The 17761-nt window shown below is 44.2% G+C and overlaps 1 long non-coding RNA gene across 1 annotated transcript; it reads right to left on the bottom strand.

The window, feature by feature from the left end:
• Positions 1–3729: 3729 nt before the first annotated feature.
• LOC106998700 (uncharacterized) lies at positions 3730–16716 on the bottom strand. Its single transcript, XR_013418295.1, has 2 exons — positions 16393–16716; positions 3730–7427 (listed from the first exon to the last, which is right to left on the bottom strand). It is a non-coding gene; the product is annotated as an uncharacterized LOC106998700 (long non-coding RNA).
• Between the last annotated feature and the right edge of the window lie 1045 nt (positions 16717–17761).

Raw genomic sequence — 17761 nt, forward strand, 5'->3', positions numbered from 1 at the left:
CCAGTGACATGAAGAAAGGTTATCTGGCAGTGTTAGTGCACATGTGGTAGTGTTGGTTAGTGTTAGTGTTAGTGCAGGCTAATACTATATGCATGGAGGCTTCGTGGGTCCAGTCTGCTGGCGCGGACTCTGCCTCCCGGGTTCAAGCGATTCTCCTGCCTCAAACTCCAGAGTAGCTGGGATTACAGGTGTGTGCCACCATGCTTGGCTAATTTTTGTATTTTTAGTAGGGATTTCGCCGTGTTGGCCAGGCTGGGCTCAGGCGATCCACCTGCCTCAAACTCCCGGGCTCAGGCAATCCACCTGCCTCAGCCTCTCAAAGTGCTGGAATTACATGTGTGAGTCACCGCACCCGGCCAAGTTCTTTTTGTTTTGCAGTAACTTCAGACTTTAAAGAAAAGTGTAGAAACAGTACAAAGGATTTCTGTAAGTACTTCACTCAAATTCTTACTTCACTCAAATTGTTAATATCTTATGTAACCACAGTACAATTATCAAATGCAGGAAACTAACATTGATATGATTATCTAATGTACTGATTTTACAACTGTCTCACCAGTATCCTCATTTTTGGTCTCAGATCCAATCCAGAATCTCCCATTGTGTGTGTGTGTGTGTGTGTGTGTGTGTGTGTGTTTGGTCATGTCTCTGTTTCCTCTGAATTGAAGTACTTACTCTTTCTTGACCTTGACATTTTGGAAACGTACGTGTCGTTTATTTTGTAGGATGTCTCTCAGCTTGGGTTGTCTGATGTATGCTGATGATTAAATTCTGGTTATGCATTTTTGACAGAGATACCACAGAAGCGATATAGGCTTCTCAGTACATCTTATCAGGAGGTACATGATGTTTATTTGTCCTATTACTGGTGACAACTTTGATAGTTTTGCCAAGGTGGTGTCTGTAAGATTTCTCTGGTGTAGTTTTCAAGGGTTAGTTAGCGGTATCCAGGGTAGTGTGAGGGGTGAGAGACCAAATGACAGATGCCCCAGGGGCTTGGAACACTGGTGGGATTGAGGTGAAAGGGGTTATAGGGCTTGATTTCATTCGGCTGATGTCTCCTAGTGTTGTTCCTTAAAGAATGAGAGCAGCGGCATCTGTCTTACCTGGGAGCTCATTAGAAATGTAGAACTCAGGCCCCACCTCAGATTTCCTGAAGCAGAATCTATGATTTTAACAAGAACCCCAGGTGATTTGTAGGCATCTTTAGGTTTGGAAAGCACTGTCTTCCAGAAAACTGTGAGCAAACAGTTTAAGAAGCAACTGTGCGGCTGGCAGGTCACTGATGTCAATAGCCTCCGTGCCGGTGCTGTGGGTATAGCACCAGTGAGTCAAGCAGTCTGTGGCAGCTTGCTTTCTTTTTTTTTCGTTTTTGAGATAGGGTCTCGCTCTTTTGCCTAGGCTGGAGGGCAGTAGTGTGATCTCGGCTCACTGCAACCTCCACCTCCCGGGTTCAAGCGATTCTCCTGCGTCAGCCTCCCTAGTAGCTGGGACTACAGGTGTGCGCCACCATGCCCGGCTAATTGTTGTATTTTTAGTAGAGACGGGGTTTCACCATGTTGACCAGGCTAGTCTCGAACTCCTGACCTCAGGTGATCTGCCCACCTCAGCCTCCCAAAGTGCTGGGATTACAGGCGTGAGCCACTGTGCCCAGCCTGGGCAGCTTTCTGATTCTGTGTTCTTGGCTAACAGGAGCAGTAGCTTTGTGATTCTGCATTGCCTGTTGATGAGGGGTAGCAGCTTCCTTGTTGGTTCAGTGTGGTTTGGCACTCATTCTTGGAAGTTCAGTCTTCCTTTTAGCCCTTGTATTGATTCTGTGAGCTCCATGTACCCACTAACAAATCTGTTTGTACTTTAACCAACTGGATTGGATTGTCTTGTCTGTAACTAAGAACTTGGACCAGAGTGGGTAAGTCACAGCAATATCTCATGGTTAGACGAAGGTGGAAGCGACCTTGGTGTGTGCCCTGGTTCACTGTGGGGTCACTAACGGGACCTCAGATGAAGCAATTTTGAGAGAGAGGATCTAGCAAATTCATGGGGGGAGACCACTGAACTCCACTGATGAACTGCCATCAGTACCCTCAAAAATGTCTTTCTGAGGAATGATCGCTGCACAATGAGGCGTTTTTTGCAGTGAATGACTTATGGATAGCATGATACCATATTGTATTATTTTCAATATGTAAAGAGTTTGTTACAGAATTGATACGCACCAAGAGTTAAAAAAAATATGGAATGTCAATAAGAAGGCAATTGGGGTAAAATTGTCAGGAGCTGGGAGAGATGTAATGTGCTGTTCACTAGAGACAGACATGCCCTGCTCACATCTACCCCCTACAAGAGGCGTGAGGATTCTGACTTCTCATGGCATGATATCTAAATAGAATTTTTAGGATGCATCCTTTTGCACTGAACTTCTTTCATCAGCATTTTGTGCATGAGGTCCGTCCATGCTGTTGTGCATGAGGTCCGTCCATGCTGTTGTGCGTGGGGTCCGTCCATGCTGTTGTGCGTGGGGTCCGTCCATGCTGTTGTGCGTGGCGTCCGTCCATGCTGTTGTGCGTGGCGTCCGTCCATGCTGTTGTGCGTGGCGTCCGTCCATGCTGTTGTGCGTGGGGTCCGTCCATGCTGTTGTGTGTGGCGTCCGTCCATGCTGTTGTGTGTGGGGTCCGTCCATGCTGTTGTGTGTGGTTATAGCTTACTCACATTTATTATTTTAGTATTCCATTGTGGCATTTCTCTGCATATCATGTTTAATGTGTACAATTCTGTCCAAGCCTAGTTCCTCTTATATAGGGTGGGTAAATTCTCCTGGACATTCTCCCTATCTCATTTAGGACCCATTAGTCTTAACTCTCTGAATGATGGTTGGATGGGTAGTTGTTGCTTTACCTTCATTTTCTGTACACCCGCAGTCCATGTTCTTTGTGGAGAGGAGGTACGTGTAGTAGGCAGGATCAGCTCTTTGGGGATCAAGTGCAGTCATTGGTGGGGGTCCTGGGCTTTTATTTTCTTCGGAGCCATTGACATGTCCTGCTGGGCCTCACTCCACCCAGCCATTGCTGGGTGCCAGCCACCCTGATGGGCTTCACCTGTTCCCTCAACTCAGCCCAGTTCCCTGGAGGAGACCGGACAACACTTCTGCCTTCTGCCTCTGGCAAGGCTATGATGGGGGGATCACTGAGGGTTTTCCTTAGAATTTTTCCTTCTGGCCAGGCATAGGGCACACGCCTGTAATCCCAGTACTTTGGGAGGTCAAGGTGGGAGGGATCACTTGAGCCTAGGAGTTTGAGACCAGCCTGGGCAACATGGTGAAACCCCATCTCTACAAACAAACAAAAATTTTCCTTCTGAATTTTCTGCTTGTTTTTCCCCCTGGCTGCCATTTTGTTTTAGTTGCCACTGTTGTATATTGGGTATTCAAACATTTAAAATTTTGCATTTCTTCAGGTATTAGAGAACAGAGATTCTGTGGTCTTGTTTTCCTCTGCTATCTTTGCCTTTTAATAGCTTTTGCTCTAGCTGCAGTAGGATGCAAGTGAAAGCAGTTTATAACATGAAATAAACAAAATTGTGGAAACTCATTCTAGTCAAAGATCCTAAGATGGTCATTATTTTGCCAGAAGATGGTAGCAAAGTTACAATCAGACCTTAAGTAAAAGTTTTCAGTCTCAACACCCAATATAAACAAACCAAACCAAATGAAAACAAAAAACAAGAACAAAGTAGGAAAACAATGAAATGTCACCTGTTTATTGAATATATGATTTTTATCTTTTAATTTCTATTTTTAGAACTCAGTATTATTTACAGAAAAAAGCTATAAAATAAGAATGACCTCTGAAGTTTGATAAAAATGAATGATTATTAAAAAATTCTCTAGGAGTCAAAAGGCTCTTCATCAACCTAAATTTCTACCATGTCAATAGTACTCCCTATTGGAATTGGAAATGAAATTAATGGCAAACTAAAAAATTCACAACATTCTATACATTTTCACAATGGTATGTCATTTGTCAAATTATGTTAGTCAACACATTCTCCAATAGGAGAATACTAGGAAAGACACTAAGATCCAATAATTAAAATATTCTCTTAAGACTATCATGATTAAATTATAAAATATTGGAGTAAAGAGATGAGGAGAAGAACCTAAACAAATACTTTATTTTCTTGCTTCCATTTTCACTCCTGTTCGGATTGTTCCAGCATTCCTTCACCTCGTTTTCCAGTGTTGTCCACCCAAGTGCCATTCATTCATTCAACTTCAGTTCATTCATTCAACTCATTCATTCATTACTTACCCTTTATTGAGCCTACTGTATGTCAGTCACTGTTCTGGATGCTGGAGAAATAGCAGCGACCAAGACAAATAAGGAGCCTGCTTGAATGGAGCTTGCATGCCAGTGCAGCGCTATCCCACAGGACATTCTGACAGTGATGATTGTACTGTGCTGTCCAATCCAGTAGCCACTGCCACATGTGGCTGCTGAACACTTGGGAGTGTGGCTGGTGGCCTTTCTACTGGACAGATAAGTTTTGGTGGATGACAGAGACAGCAAGCTACCAAACAAATACATGGAAGAATTTTGGAAAATGATAAGTGGTTCAAAGACTTTAGGAGTGGAATTGTTGGGTCATTGTTGGCCATAGTAACTCTGTGCTTAATATTTTGTGGAACTGTCAAACTGTTTTCTAAGTTGCTGTACCATTTTACATCCATGTCAGGTCAGCAGTGTATGTGAATTCCAACTTTTCTACGTCCTCACTTTGAGATTTTCAGAGGATACACTTATTGCCCAAAACCTTGTATAACATAGCTTTTAGACATTTTTGTGAAACTGAGTCTAAGTTTTGCTGTCAGTTGACAAGTTCCTGGTGATTGGATTCCTCTGTGCTCTGGACATGAATGCAAAGGCCAGTCCCGTATGAAGTCATTCATTTTATTCTTTATAGTTTTCCTTCAGGGCTGACCAGTTCATCATAGAGTTTGGTGAGCAGGGTAGGGAGGGGACACATCTTTTAGCAAGCTCAAGAGAAGGAAGTCTAGTTGTTTAGAAAGAAAGCAGATCAAAGTTTTAGAACAACATGTCTGGAAGGATTACCTTCTAAGATGTACTTCTCTAGCTCCAGTATTCTCTAATTTATGTAAGAAACTCACAGGTCAACCAATTGAAGCCCACAACTGACCAAGGAATTCCTTCTCTTACCTGCTTTTCAGATTGACTTTTTGTTTTAAGACTTAATTTTTTTAGAGTTTAAGTTCAGAGCAAAATTGAGAGGAAGATAGAGATTTCTTATGTGTTTTCTGCCTGACACATACACAGCCTCCCCCATTATCAACATCCCCTACCAGAGTGGAGCAATTGTTATAATGGACGAACCTACCGATTGACACACCATCATCACCCAGAGTCCATAGTTTCCCTGAGGGTTTCCTCGCGGTGCCATACATGCTGTGGGCTTGGGCAAATGTATAATGACACATGTCCACCATCATGGTATCACACAGAGTATTTCCACAGCTCCCAGATCCTCTGCACTCCACCTGTTCTTCGCTTCCCCACACAATGACTTTCCGTTTGGACATTTGAGACAATGGGAGGTCACTATGGCTTCAGGAGACAATTCTGTCTTTGGAAGTCTGTAATTTTTCGAATGACTCTCTATATATTGAGCTGTAGTTTATTGCTCCATAGGGTCACCCTAGTTTATGTTTTGGGAGCCAAAAAGGAAAGGTTGACTCTTCTTTTCACTTGAGGACCTGTCAGGCAACCCACCAGTGCCCTGGAAAAAATCCACCCAAGGTTCTCCAGGAGGCCACGAGGAGGAAGTCTCCCTGCAGGCTGCTCCATTGCCGGCGCATTTCTCCCTACACCCTCCTATTAATGACAGCTGTCATGGTCTCCTCTGCCTTACGGGGAGTCATATTCCCCTGCCCCCCACCCCAGCTTCAGTGCTCCTTCTTATGTCCCTTAATTCCCCACAGCACAGCCAAGACGAGAGTAATTCCCTGCTACTGTTCATAAGTTTTTGGTAAAAACAGTGATTTGCAGCTAAGTCTTGTGCTTGCTTTTTGGAGGTCTCAGGCGCATTTGAACCACACAGGCGTCCGAGGAAAGAGGGCATGCGCAACGATTTTATTCCAAACCCACCTCTCTTTCAACATCTGCTTTGCTCCACCCTCCAGGCAGCTTCTGGCTGAGGCCAGCACAGCATGATCACTCGATCCGAAGGGAGAGGTCGGTGCTGCAGACTCAGGCCACTGTTTCCTCTTGGGCTCAGGGCGGGCAACAGACCTGGGGGTTCTGAGGAGGTGGGAGCCTCCTCCCGGCAGCAGTCAGCGCCGACTGAGGAAGCAAGTCCTCACCAGCCTACCTGCTCCCCTTCTTCTCAGTCCCATCGTAGTTACTTTTTCATATATGCTTTTTGATTTAGCAAGGACGGGGTGAAATCCAGATAGAAAACCTGAGCATGGTTGCTGTTTCCAAAAGGAAAAGAAATAATAAACTGAAAAGATGAAGAAGAGAATTGGGTAAAGGAAATATTTATGAATTTTCTTCTTACACGTGTCTGTTTGGGGGTGAAAGCTACAGTCTGGGAAGGAGAAGCATGTTTCAGCCACAGCATCTGTCAGCGAGGGTTTGCATTCAGCCCGGCCTTTGGTAGGAGTGGACTTGGAAGATTTCTTCTAGCCTTAAAATTCCATAATTCTGTTTCCACAGAACAAAATTCCACAAACTCCTCTGGCAACAGAACTTCAATTTCCAATGTTTCGCAAGTCCTAGAGTCAGGAAATTTCATGGGAATTCTAGCAAAATCAACTGTAATCCATGGTATACTTCCAAGCATGTCCACAGGGAAAGCTCCCCTTAGGGTGCGGGGATGTGCACCGTGAGGAGGGCCAAGTATTAAAGAACATTTCTCTGCATTGATGAACTCAATCAATCTGAATTCTGGAATGTTTTAAGGGAAAGATGAAAACCTCTGGGAATGAAATTCAGGAAGCTGCACGTGCTTTTGCTTCACAGTTGCAGGGACCCCCTGAGGTCAGGAACGGGGAGACAGCTCTCAGGCACTTCAGGTGCAGTAGCAGCGCACACTGGCTAGTACAGGCGCCGAGTCCACACCAGGGCATTGCGGAGACCCCACCTGCCTTTCCAGACACTAGCGTGTTTCCGAATGCCTTAGAATTCATCCAGACGCCTTCACTGTGTACTCCTGGCATTTGCTTTCAGAAATGACTCCATTTTTCACAAGAAGATAGATAGCTTTGTTTACTTGTACAGTGTTGTCTTCTTAGAACGTCCTGACCGTGACATAAGCATAGGATTTGAGTTTGGGTTTGAGTCTTGGCTCTGCCACGTGTTGGCAGTGGGGCCATTGTCAAATTGCTTAGCTTCTCTGAGCTTCAATTTTCTCATCTGTAGAAAAGGGATGATATTAGTAACAGTATTATCAAGGGAATAGGTGAAGTGAACGTTTTATCATGTCTGAGCATATATAGAAGATGCTATGGAAGGAATTATTCTTGCTTTTCTCCTTGTCAGTGGGCCTATGACAACATAGTAAGACAAGTGGCTAATCAAACAAATTCAATACGTGGGATAACCAGCCGTATTTCCATATTCACCAGTGCTTAGGAACTCATCCTTCAAGTCCTCACTGGTTGTAATTTGTTTTATAAATCACCCAGAAGAAGTTGAGAGGAGAGGTTTTGGTTGTATTTTGGGAGCAGAAGGGGACAGTAGGGAAAGAGCTTCTGTTCCAAGCATTTTAATGGAAGCACAAGCACCACACAGCTGCGGGAGACCACAGCCCCTTCTCACGCGGCGTTGGGAAGCCTTTGAGTCTGCCTTTGATCTCTGCTCCTCCCTAAGCACTCCGCTGTGCGTTTGGGGCTGTTCCCTCTTCTGCCTCTGCTCCCTGAGGGTCCCTGCCTTCCACTGGCATCCTAATTGGGCCCCGATTCTCTCAGGAAAAGCCCCAAGATCAACTCATACCCTCTTCTTAGAAATTCCTTTCGTCTCTTTCTCTCAGGGGTTTGCTCTGTTTGCTAGGCCAGTCCATAGAGTACATATCGGCAGTTGAGCCCAACAGGTGAGAAAGGGCCCATGTATTAGACGTCTCCCAGGAGCCCTCTATGCTTTCCACAGGTGTCCTCCATGATCTCAAGTGATTGGAAAGCAAGACGGCAAGTAGAGAAGGAAGGCTCTGAAGATCAGTTACTTTGGGTCCTCTTACATTTCAGTATGTAAATGACTTCTAGTGGTTTTCCATGCCCTGGGCATTGGGAGTAGACGAGAGGAAGGGAGTTTGGGGAGTTTCGAGTTGTTTGGCCCCACCAGCTTCTCTGGTCAGTAAGATACGGAGTACTGGTGGTATGCAGGGGCTCCCCAAAGAGCATCTAAAATGAAGGTGCCTATTCTGATCCCAAGGAAAACAATAACAGACCAGCATTTGCATGTGGTTAACAAAATCTTTCAATCTTATAATCTCTCATGGTCTAGACCAGAACCGTCCAATAGAACTTTATGTGATCGTTTTATGTTTAAATTAAAAATTCTGTTTTGTGGTCACAAGAGCCACATTTCACACACTCGGTGGCCATGTATGGTTAGTGGCTACCCTACCGGACACGGCAGGTCCAGACAGCAACTGTGTAAATGTGGGGTGGACATTGCTGTGCTCACTTGATCTACTAATCAAGGTCTATGTGAGGCAGGAGAAGGGGGTCTGGAGGCAGGGAACATAAGGCTGATTCACGCTGACTTCCTAGAACTAAATCAAATGGAAATACTTCAGCTATTACAAGAAATATCCTCTCCATTTGCATAGGGCATACACTGAGTAAATGACTTGTAACTTTATTTCATCCTCTTCATTTACATAGGGCATACACCAAGTAACCAGTGGAAACCTCTAGAGGGTATTTAAACCCCAGACAATTCTGTAATGGGGCTCTTGAGCCCCTATGCTTGGGCCACTCGCACTCTGTGGAGCGTACTTTCATTCAGTAAATCTCTGCTTTTGTTGCTTCATCCTTTCCTTGCTTTGTTTGTGCATCTTGTCCAATTCTTTGTTCAAGACACCAAGAACCCAGACACCCTGCACCGGTAACATTAGTGCAGATAAGAGGTCTTGGGCTTATCAGCCTCCAGGAAGCAGACAGGGAAAGAAAAGGAATGTGGTGGCCGGGGAGCTGTAGGAGTGGCAGGGACTGCCTCAAATTGAAGAGGCCATGCCTGGTTTAAGGGGGGCAGCTACTGCTCGGCCGTTCGGAAATGCATGCCCAGGGATGCCAGATCTTTTCTTTTTTTCTTTTGACATTGATAATGAATTTTTAAACTGTTGGCATTTTATAGGCTAATAAAAAAGAACCAAAAAACTGAAAACCTAACCACATTGGAGACCTGATATAGCCACTGAAGTTCAAATTCTGCAGATGGACCAAACCATTGCACCTAAAACAGCATCTGTGGCATCAGCTTCCATGGAGATGAGGGGATTGTAGGAATATTGGCTGTAGGAAGATAGAACCTGGGTTTGAGTTTCTTCCAGAAATGGGCAGACCAAGTAGATTGTGGTAGGGGTCAAACAAACAAACAAACCAAAAATCCTTTTTGTTGTTTCTTTTAGGAGTCAAAGTCAAGAAGTTTTCAAACTGCACACAGGCTGGATAGGGAGCAGTGGTAGGGATAGGCCCCCAAATATGAAGGAGCCCGAATTAGGTACAGAGATTTCCCCAGCTGTCTTAACATTTCAGTGTGTCATCATTTCATGGTTGTGCTGTTATTCTTCCACAGGTAAGGAAGAGGAAAACTGTTTCCGTGCTCCAGTGCACAGACAGTTGTTAGTTGCTCCCGAAATTTTCATTGTAAGACCCCAAAATCATAGCATACGAATACATCTTGAAATAAAAACACAAACATTTCAATAAAAGGAATGGTTGAGGGGAAAATGATTTAGTTAGTTACAGAGATGTTGATTATCTTAATGAATAACTATCCTTTTGTTAGGTGATAAAAGTTATTACATATCCAATCCATTGTTCTGACCTATAAAGGCTAGAAACAGTTTTCAACTTATCAGAAGTAAAGATCATTGTACAGAAAGTATCTGTTCTATTAATTCAACACTGCAAACATTCACCATATCTTATAGTTCAAGTCTCTGTAATCTCCTGTGTTTTTAGTATTGTTATTACTATTATTATTTTGAGACAGGGTCCCACTCTGTCATTCAGGCTGGGGTGCAATGGCACAATCTTGGCTCACTGCAACCTCTGCTTCCTGAGTTCAAGCAATTCTCCTGCCTCAGCCTCCAGAGTAGCTGGGATTAGGGGCGCCTGCCACCATGCCTGGCTAATTTTTGTATTTTTAGTAGAGATGGAGTTTCACCATGTTGGCCAGGCTGGCCTCAGACTCCTCACCTAGCCTCAGGTGATCTGTCCGCCTCAGCCTCCCAAAGTGCTGGGATTACAAGTGTGAACCACCGCACCTGGCCTTGTGTTGTTTTATTATACTTACTCTGTGTTTTTGGTTCAGATACTTCAAGAAAACGTGGCCTATTTGCATCTCAAATTCCAGAATTATATCTTACTTATGATTCAGATGTTCTACTGATTGTCTTAAGGCTGCTATTTGGTAATGTATTTTTGACACAATGTCAGGAATGTTGTATAAAAAATAAAGAAAAAAAAAAACAACAGCTTGAGAAACTGGAGTCAAACTGAGGCAAGCATGGGCAAACTACATCCAAATAAGAAAGAAACTTGCGGTTTCCACCAGATGTTTAAAAGGGCAGGGTTTTTGTTTTGTTAAATTTCGTTGCATGAAATTAATTTCAACATTTCTTGAGTGGCTATTGCATACTCTCTATTCAATTCTCTTGGGTTGGCATATGGGGATAAGTTCAACATTCTCATTCTTGCCCTCAGCAAGTTTGAAATTCAGAAATACCATTGTTGATATTTTCTTTTAAAGTTTGATTCAATCTGACGACGACTGAGGGCCTAGTGTGTTCCATGCAACATACTAAGCATTTAAAAGTCATTACAGCACCTGAGGTCAGGAGTTTGAGATCAGCCTGACCAACATTAGCCGGGCATGGTGGCACTGTAGTCCCAGCTGCTCAGGAGGCTGAGGCAGGAGAATCGCTTGAACCTGGGAGGTGGAGGTTGCAGTGAGCAGAGATAGCACCATTGCACTCCAGCCTGGGTGATGGAGCGAGACTCCATCTCAAAACAAAAATAAAAACAAAAACAAAACATAAAAAATAAGTCATAGGATGAAAAACGGAATATGTAGCTGATTGAGTAATACTGTAAGATACCACTGAGGTGTTTACAGATACAAGAATTAAATTCTCTTTCAGAATGCTGATGTTTTCTGGGAAAGGAAATGCTGTTAAACCACAAGCATACTGCCATCTTTCCATCGTGGGTTCTCTTCCCTCTTGGAACCTTGGAGCACGTGCTCTATTTTGTTCAAACCATCACTGAGTTTGTTGAGATGCCTTTTTCCCCTGGGTGGTCAGTCTTTGGGAGAACTTCCATCAGTCCATGGATATTTTAAGTTTTAATGAGCACCTCAGCACAGGGCAAGATTACGCCAGGGGCTGGGGAATTGCCTTCTTTTATTTACATATTACTTACTAGATTTCATTTAGGAAACAGTAGTGTCTGTAAGTAATTATCTCCCACCCCCAATGTTATAAAAAATAATAACCAGGTCCTTCAAAGTTCATGTTAGTAAGACAATGCCCTGGCGGGAGGAGCAGCTGACTCTCATAGCCCTGGTGTTGGTCCCCCAAGGCTCGCTGTCCTGTGGAGGATCTCATGTGTAGTCCTGCCACTGCCTCCACCCTGGGTGGAGTAGGGATGGGAGTGGGGCTATCATTTCCTTTTGAATAAAGCTGGCTTAAACAGAGAAGCATGGGTCTTTCACTCATGCCCTAGAGCCCAGTCCAGCCAAGGCTCGGTTATTCAGGGGAGGCTTTCCTCGAAGCTATGGAATGACCAAAGGCAGAGACTTACTGATGGCACCAGGGAGCACAGTAGCCTTTGGACAAATCTTCCCTGTTTCTGGTTTGCTGGCGAGCGCTTCCTCACTCCCCAGTTCCTGTGATGTTGAAGATACCTGAACCTGCCAAGTTCTAGCCCAAGAGAATGCCAGAGCTCCCTCTCCCTAGTTCCCATTCTCCCTCTAGCGTGTTACACCAGCTGTGACCACCCACCCCTCTCAGAGGAGCCCATAGTTGGCCATGGAGGCAGAACTGCAGCCAGAAAGAATGTCCCTAGACATTTAGTAACAGGACAGCCCCTTCCCAGGAGTCATCACTACCTTGTACCATGGATGTGGCTAAGGAGTGAGTCACGTGTGTTTTTCCAGCGTTTGAGATTAAGCCTTTTAGGCCCTGTTTGTGGAATATGTAGTTCACATGTCATCTTTTTATCCGGGCCCTAGGTGATCTTTCCTTTCAACATCAGCCTATTCCCTCTTGCATCATTCTTCCCACTTCACAGACATTCAGTGCCTCCAATAATGACATCAAAAGGGATGAGACTGAAAAACATCAGAACTTGCTTGGATAACCTATTTTTCCTAAGTACTAAACAACATTAGACAACATGAAAATCTATCCTAAAACCCCTATAGGCTCACCCATAGTTGCAAGCAATAACGAAAGATCTAAAAATATTTACATTTAGACATTATGAACTTTCAATCTTTGTGGCATTTTTAAAAATTATGTTTTCATACTTGCATTTTTATCTACCAAATAAAAATCGATAGAAAATGTTTTAGTTAATGAAAGAGAAACTTGGCCAAAAAAACCAAGATCTCATTAATTTTTCTAAAGCCACTGAAGCTATAATTCTCAGCCTCCTGCTGTCACTCTTTATAGCAGGTCCTCAGTCTGAGGTCTGGGGAGACAATGCTGGTTTCCAGTCCAGTTCCTGACTCTCAGTGCTCAGGATCCGCTTTGGACATTCCCTTGATCCACTCTCAGAAAGAGAAAACTACAGAAACACGATAGAGGAGACCCTGGGCAAGGCCGAGGCAATGGGAAGGTGCGGGAAAGGCAGCGAACGGGGAGGGGATAGGATATGAAAGGATAGGCCAGGAAGACAGCTGGAGAAAAGCCTGATCGAACAGATAACATTGTTTTACAGGGAGCGGACGTTAATCTTGGAGATATATGATACGTCTTTTCATATACAGCATGAGAACAATGATGACAGGACAAGCCAGGAAGACAGACTCAGTTTTTCTTTGAGTGTTTAATTTGCATGGTTCCAGTTTGGTGTATTTGAGCCTGATGATAGCTGTGAGCAAAATCTCCTCAATTCACTGATGTCCTGGAATTAAAACAAGCGCCTGCATCATTCTTTCACACAGTAAGCATTTGTCAAGGTCCACCTGTGAGCATGGTGCACCAGAGAGGTCCTGAGGGATACAGGAGAGGCAGGCGATGCTCTCCTGGTTTCGGAGGGTTTATGGAAAGGACCTCTGCTGGGATGAACAGTTCCTTGAAGGAGCCCACAGCAGGTGGTTTAGCTTAGTGGCTTTGGTAGGGAGAAAGGCGGCTGTGCAGTTAGGAATGAATTGGGGTTGTGTGTCTTGCAGGACCTGAGCTGCTGGGTGGTTTACAGCTATATGAAATGGTACGTGAAGGGGAAAATAGGGCTGTGTGGATTCCTGGCTTCTGCAGGAAATAGCCAGAAAACAAGTTAGTTAGATGACTCAATAAAAAGAAGAAATGGAAACCCGTACTTCTTGATTAAACGTGGCTTATTTGCAGGGGGATGAGGCAAGGAGAGGAGAGAAAGGGGAGAAAAGCATGCGTGTTTACATCAGTGCAAGCACATGAGTCTAAAAGGCAGATGGGATTGCCTGGAAAGGGAAAACCTCAAGGTGAATGCATCAGAATGGCCTGATGATTACAGAAAAGTTCTAACACGATGCCTAATGAATCTACAGTACCTCTCCTGGAAAGACTCAGAGGACTTTGTGATGTTATGAAATTAATTTTTATTAAGTGTGTATAACACTCTAAAACACATTCCCATCTCAGCGATCTCTCTTCTGCTATTAATTTATTCCAGGTCTTACTAAACTATCCATGGGAATCCTCCCATCTCCCATTTAACAATTCTTTGAGTCCTTAGCCTTAGCTAATTCTTATTTGATCTGCAAGGTGGCAGTGTGTAACAGTCAGTAGATGCCACTGTCTAATAGTGAAGGCGTCCACTCAACAAGCTCATAGGTCAGAAGCTTCAGGTTCCCTTTGATGGATTAGCTCCCTGCTTGGTCGGCTGTGTAAGGTCTCAAGTCTGTGCATAGTATTTACTTAAGTCAGTGATGTAGCCACCTCTCCATTTCAGAGATGACGTTAGCGATGTGATTTGCCCCGGGTCTGTGAGCATTGCTGTCACCGGCCTCTGGCTGCAGCACATTGCCTCATGCACTAAGAAGCCACAGTTGCCCTTCAAGGCTGATTCAATGGCATTTCATGGTATCTAACCCTGGCCCACTGCCCTCTGGACTTAGATCTTCAGGTTGTGGCCAAAATCTTAACTCGGAAGATGGAGACAGGATCAGGTACCACATGGTCCTGGGTGTAGGAGCCAGTCTGCATGTGTTCTGTCACTTGATAGCAGACAGACACTCTTCATCAGCTACTCAGGACTCCAGGCGCCAGGAAGTAAGTTGAGGTCAGGGAGTTTGTTTTATCTACTGATTTGGAGAAATATTTAGCCTCCCTGGAACAGAGATGTGCGTTCCATGTGTCTGAAGCCATGAAATTTGGCAAGTCCCATATCAGATACCTAAAACTGTTATACAACTCAGTCTAATTTACATTGTAAGGCTGCCAGAGGGAACTAGGTTTTTCCTTTGGTCTAAAAGTCCCCTCTGACAATTCTAAGGTCCCAACAATCAATATCAATCAATCAACAACGAAAATAACAATAGTAGTAATAATGATATCCCTCGCCCATATTTGACCTACAGTTCAAGGCCCATAGCTTTGGATAATCAGAAGTTAGAATTTGGCTCAGAGGGACATGTGAGTGACTTGTGCAATACTTTGGCCATCTTACAAATGAAGACAAAGGTGTCTGACAGTGTGAATTAGAATGAAAACATCTCCCAAGCTAGCGTTTCTTCCACAATGGGCTCTTCCTGCCAGAAAAGAAAAGCTATCTTTCTTGTCATTTTTCACCAAAGAGGCCACTGCATGTCTGATAATTTTTCTGCAAAATTCTTTCTTTTTATATTTAAATGTTTATTTTTCCTAACCACTAGACCACCAGGGACAAATTGTTCTTAAAAAACCTTAATTCTGCTACTTAATTTTGCACACTATATGTGAATCTGCAAAGGCAAGTACTTAAAACTGTGCTCTCTGGGGAAAAAGCACTTGCGGTGGAAAAGCCAACTCCAAATCAGTGTGTCTAGCACTTGCCTTTCCAACGATTAATGGTCATTGTGGTGTGTACACGTACATGTGTGCAGAACTGTCAAAGAGCCTCCATTTTAGATTAAACAGCTCTGGGTTCAGCTTGAGGCTCAGCAGATTCTTCAGTTTTCTTATCTGGATTTTCTGTTCAACACACCAAAGCGTGTTCTGTAAAATGTTAGTTTTGCAGAATAGGAAAAAAAAGATCACAAGAAAAAAGGAAATCACAGTTAAATAAATGAAGTTCAACTGGGTTTTTAACCATAGGGTCACTCGGAGGCTTTAAGATATTAAAATACAATGTGACTCTCAAAGAAGAAACAACATATAAATTAAAATGCAATGAATATCCAAGAGTTTCCCAAACTTACCTGTGGACATTTTTTTTTTTTTCATAGAGCCACTCATGAAATTGATGAATTTAGGGGAATCCTACATTCCTCCGGACTTAGGTTGCAAGTAATGAGACCAAACACCAGCTTAGGCAAAAAGAGAAAACCATTTGCTCCAGTCACCAAATCAAAGGCAGGACGAGGGTAGAGAGAGCCTCCTGGACAACTGGAGCAGCTGATAATAGTTAATATTTATTGTGAGACAACCATGTGCCAGGCACTGTTCAGCATGCTTCTCATGCATTAATTCATTCAGTCCTCACAACAGCTCCATGAGTTAAGTACTATTATTATCTTTTACAGAAGAGGAAACTCAGGTTCAAAGAGGTTCAGTTTCATAAGGTTACCTAGGCAGTCTGACTCTGAGCCCACACTTGGAATCACTGACTTTGTGCTTCTCCAGGGACTTAAATGCTGTCAAAGTTTATTTTTCCTGCATGACTCTTGCGTCCTTGGGTCTATTTAATTCTCTTCAACCAACTTTCCCCATGAGACAGAGACCTGGCTCCCACCTCTCAGCTGGCCCCCCTACCTCCTTCCTGGGAAAGGGCTCCTCTTCCAATTCCTATTAAAAACATTCTGGGCCGGGAGCAGTGGCTCATGCCTGTAATCCCAGCACTTTGGGAGGCCAAAGTAGGTGGATCGTTTGAGGTCAGGAGTTAGAGATCAGCCTCCACTAAAAACAAAACAAAACAAAACAAACAAACAAACAAACAAAAAAAAAATTAGCTGGGCATGGTGGCATGCACCTGTAGTCTTGGCTACTCAGGAGGCTGAGGTGGGAGAGTTGCTAGATCCTGGAGGCGGAGGTTGCAGTGAGCTGAGATCGTGCCACTGTGCTCCTCCAGGCTGGGTGACGGAGCGAGACTCCATCTCAAAACAAACATTCTGGAGAAGAGCTATGATTAGCTCCTGACTTGAGGTCACATGCCCAATCTTGGGCCAGTCACTAGGGTGGAGGGGCGGGTGGAGCGTTCTCATCAGCTCAGCTCACATACCACTATTGTGGCCAGGAGAGCGGTGAATTATGATGGCCACTTCCATTATATCAGCATGGTCATAACGGGGTGATAGGGAGCACTTCTTTGAAAGAAAGAAGCTATGTTTTCCAGAAGAGGTGGCCAGGGACACTGATATTCTGAACTGTGACACACCTGGGGATTTTAGAAACCAATGGGATATTTGTGTGGAGCTGCCAGCACGGTTCCTGGCATTGCAGTAGGCTGTTGATTCATCGTGGCTACTCTTCTATTCGGGTGGCAGAAGAGAAAGATTTTAATGTGCAACTGCTTAATTAAGCAGGCAGAGGAACTAGCTAGGAAAGCTGCTTTGTAAAACAAGTCCCACAGTTAAAAAAAGACAACCAGGTCAAAGTCTAGGTCTGACAGGTCAGGCCAAGCTGGCAGACAACCAAAATAAGGTCAGGGAGTGGGGTGGCAAGATCCAAATTTATCATAAAGCATAGACACGTTCATGGAACAGGCCAGGGTCAACATCAGAGGTCCAATTTGAGTGAGACGGTGTGGGCATGGGTCCAACCAGGCAGACAGGCCAGCCCACAGCAAGGTCTGGACGGACCCATTTGGGCTGGAGTGCAGGATCCCACCAGGGTAGCGGTTAGGGAGCCATCCTCAGAGGCAGAACAGGGAGACAGAGAACAGTGCCTTAGGTTCCAAGATAAGGAAACAAGTGTGACCAAATTAAGTTAGGCGTTATCTACGGAGCCACGTGATGCCAGAGAGAATATCAAGTTCCTCCAAGTCCTAGAAGAGAAATGTAACACGAACAACACGTTGACTTACTTCCACAAGCTATACCCACATATCCTAAAGTCAGCAGTCACCACTTGCAGGAATGGGTTGCTGAACCCCAAAGAGAGGCATGCCTGGGCACTCGCCATG

This window comes from Macaca mulatta, chromosome 6 (assembly GCF_049350105.2).
Source record: "Macaca mulatta isolate MMU2019108-1 chromosome 6, T2T-MMU8v2.0, whole genome shotgun sequence".
NCBI classification, from domain to species: Eukaryota; Metazoa; Chordata; class Mammalia; order Primates; family Cercopithecidae; genus Macaca; species Macaca mulatta.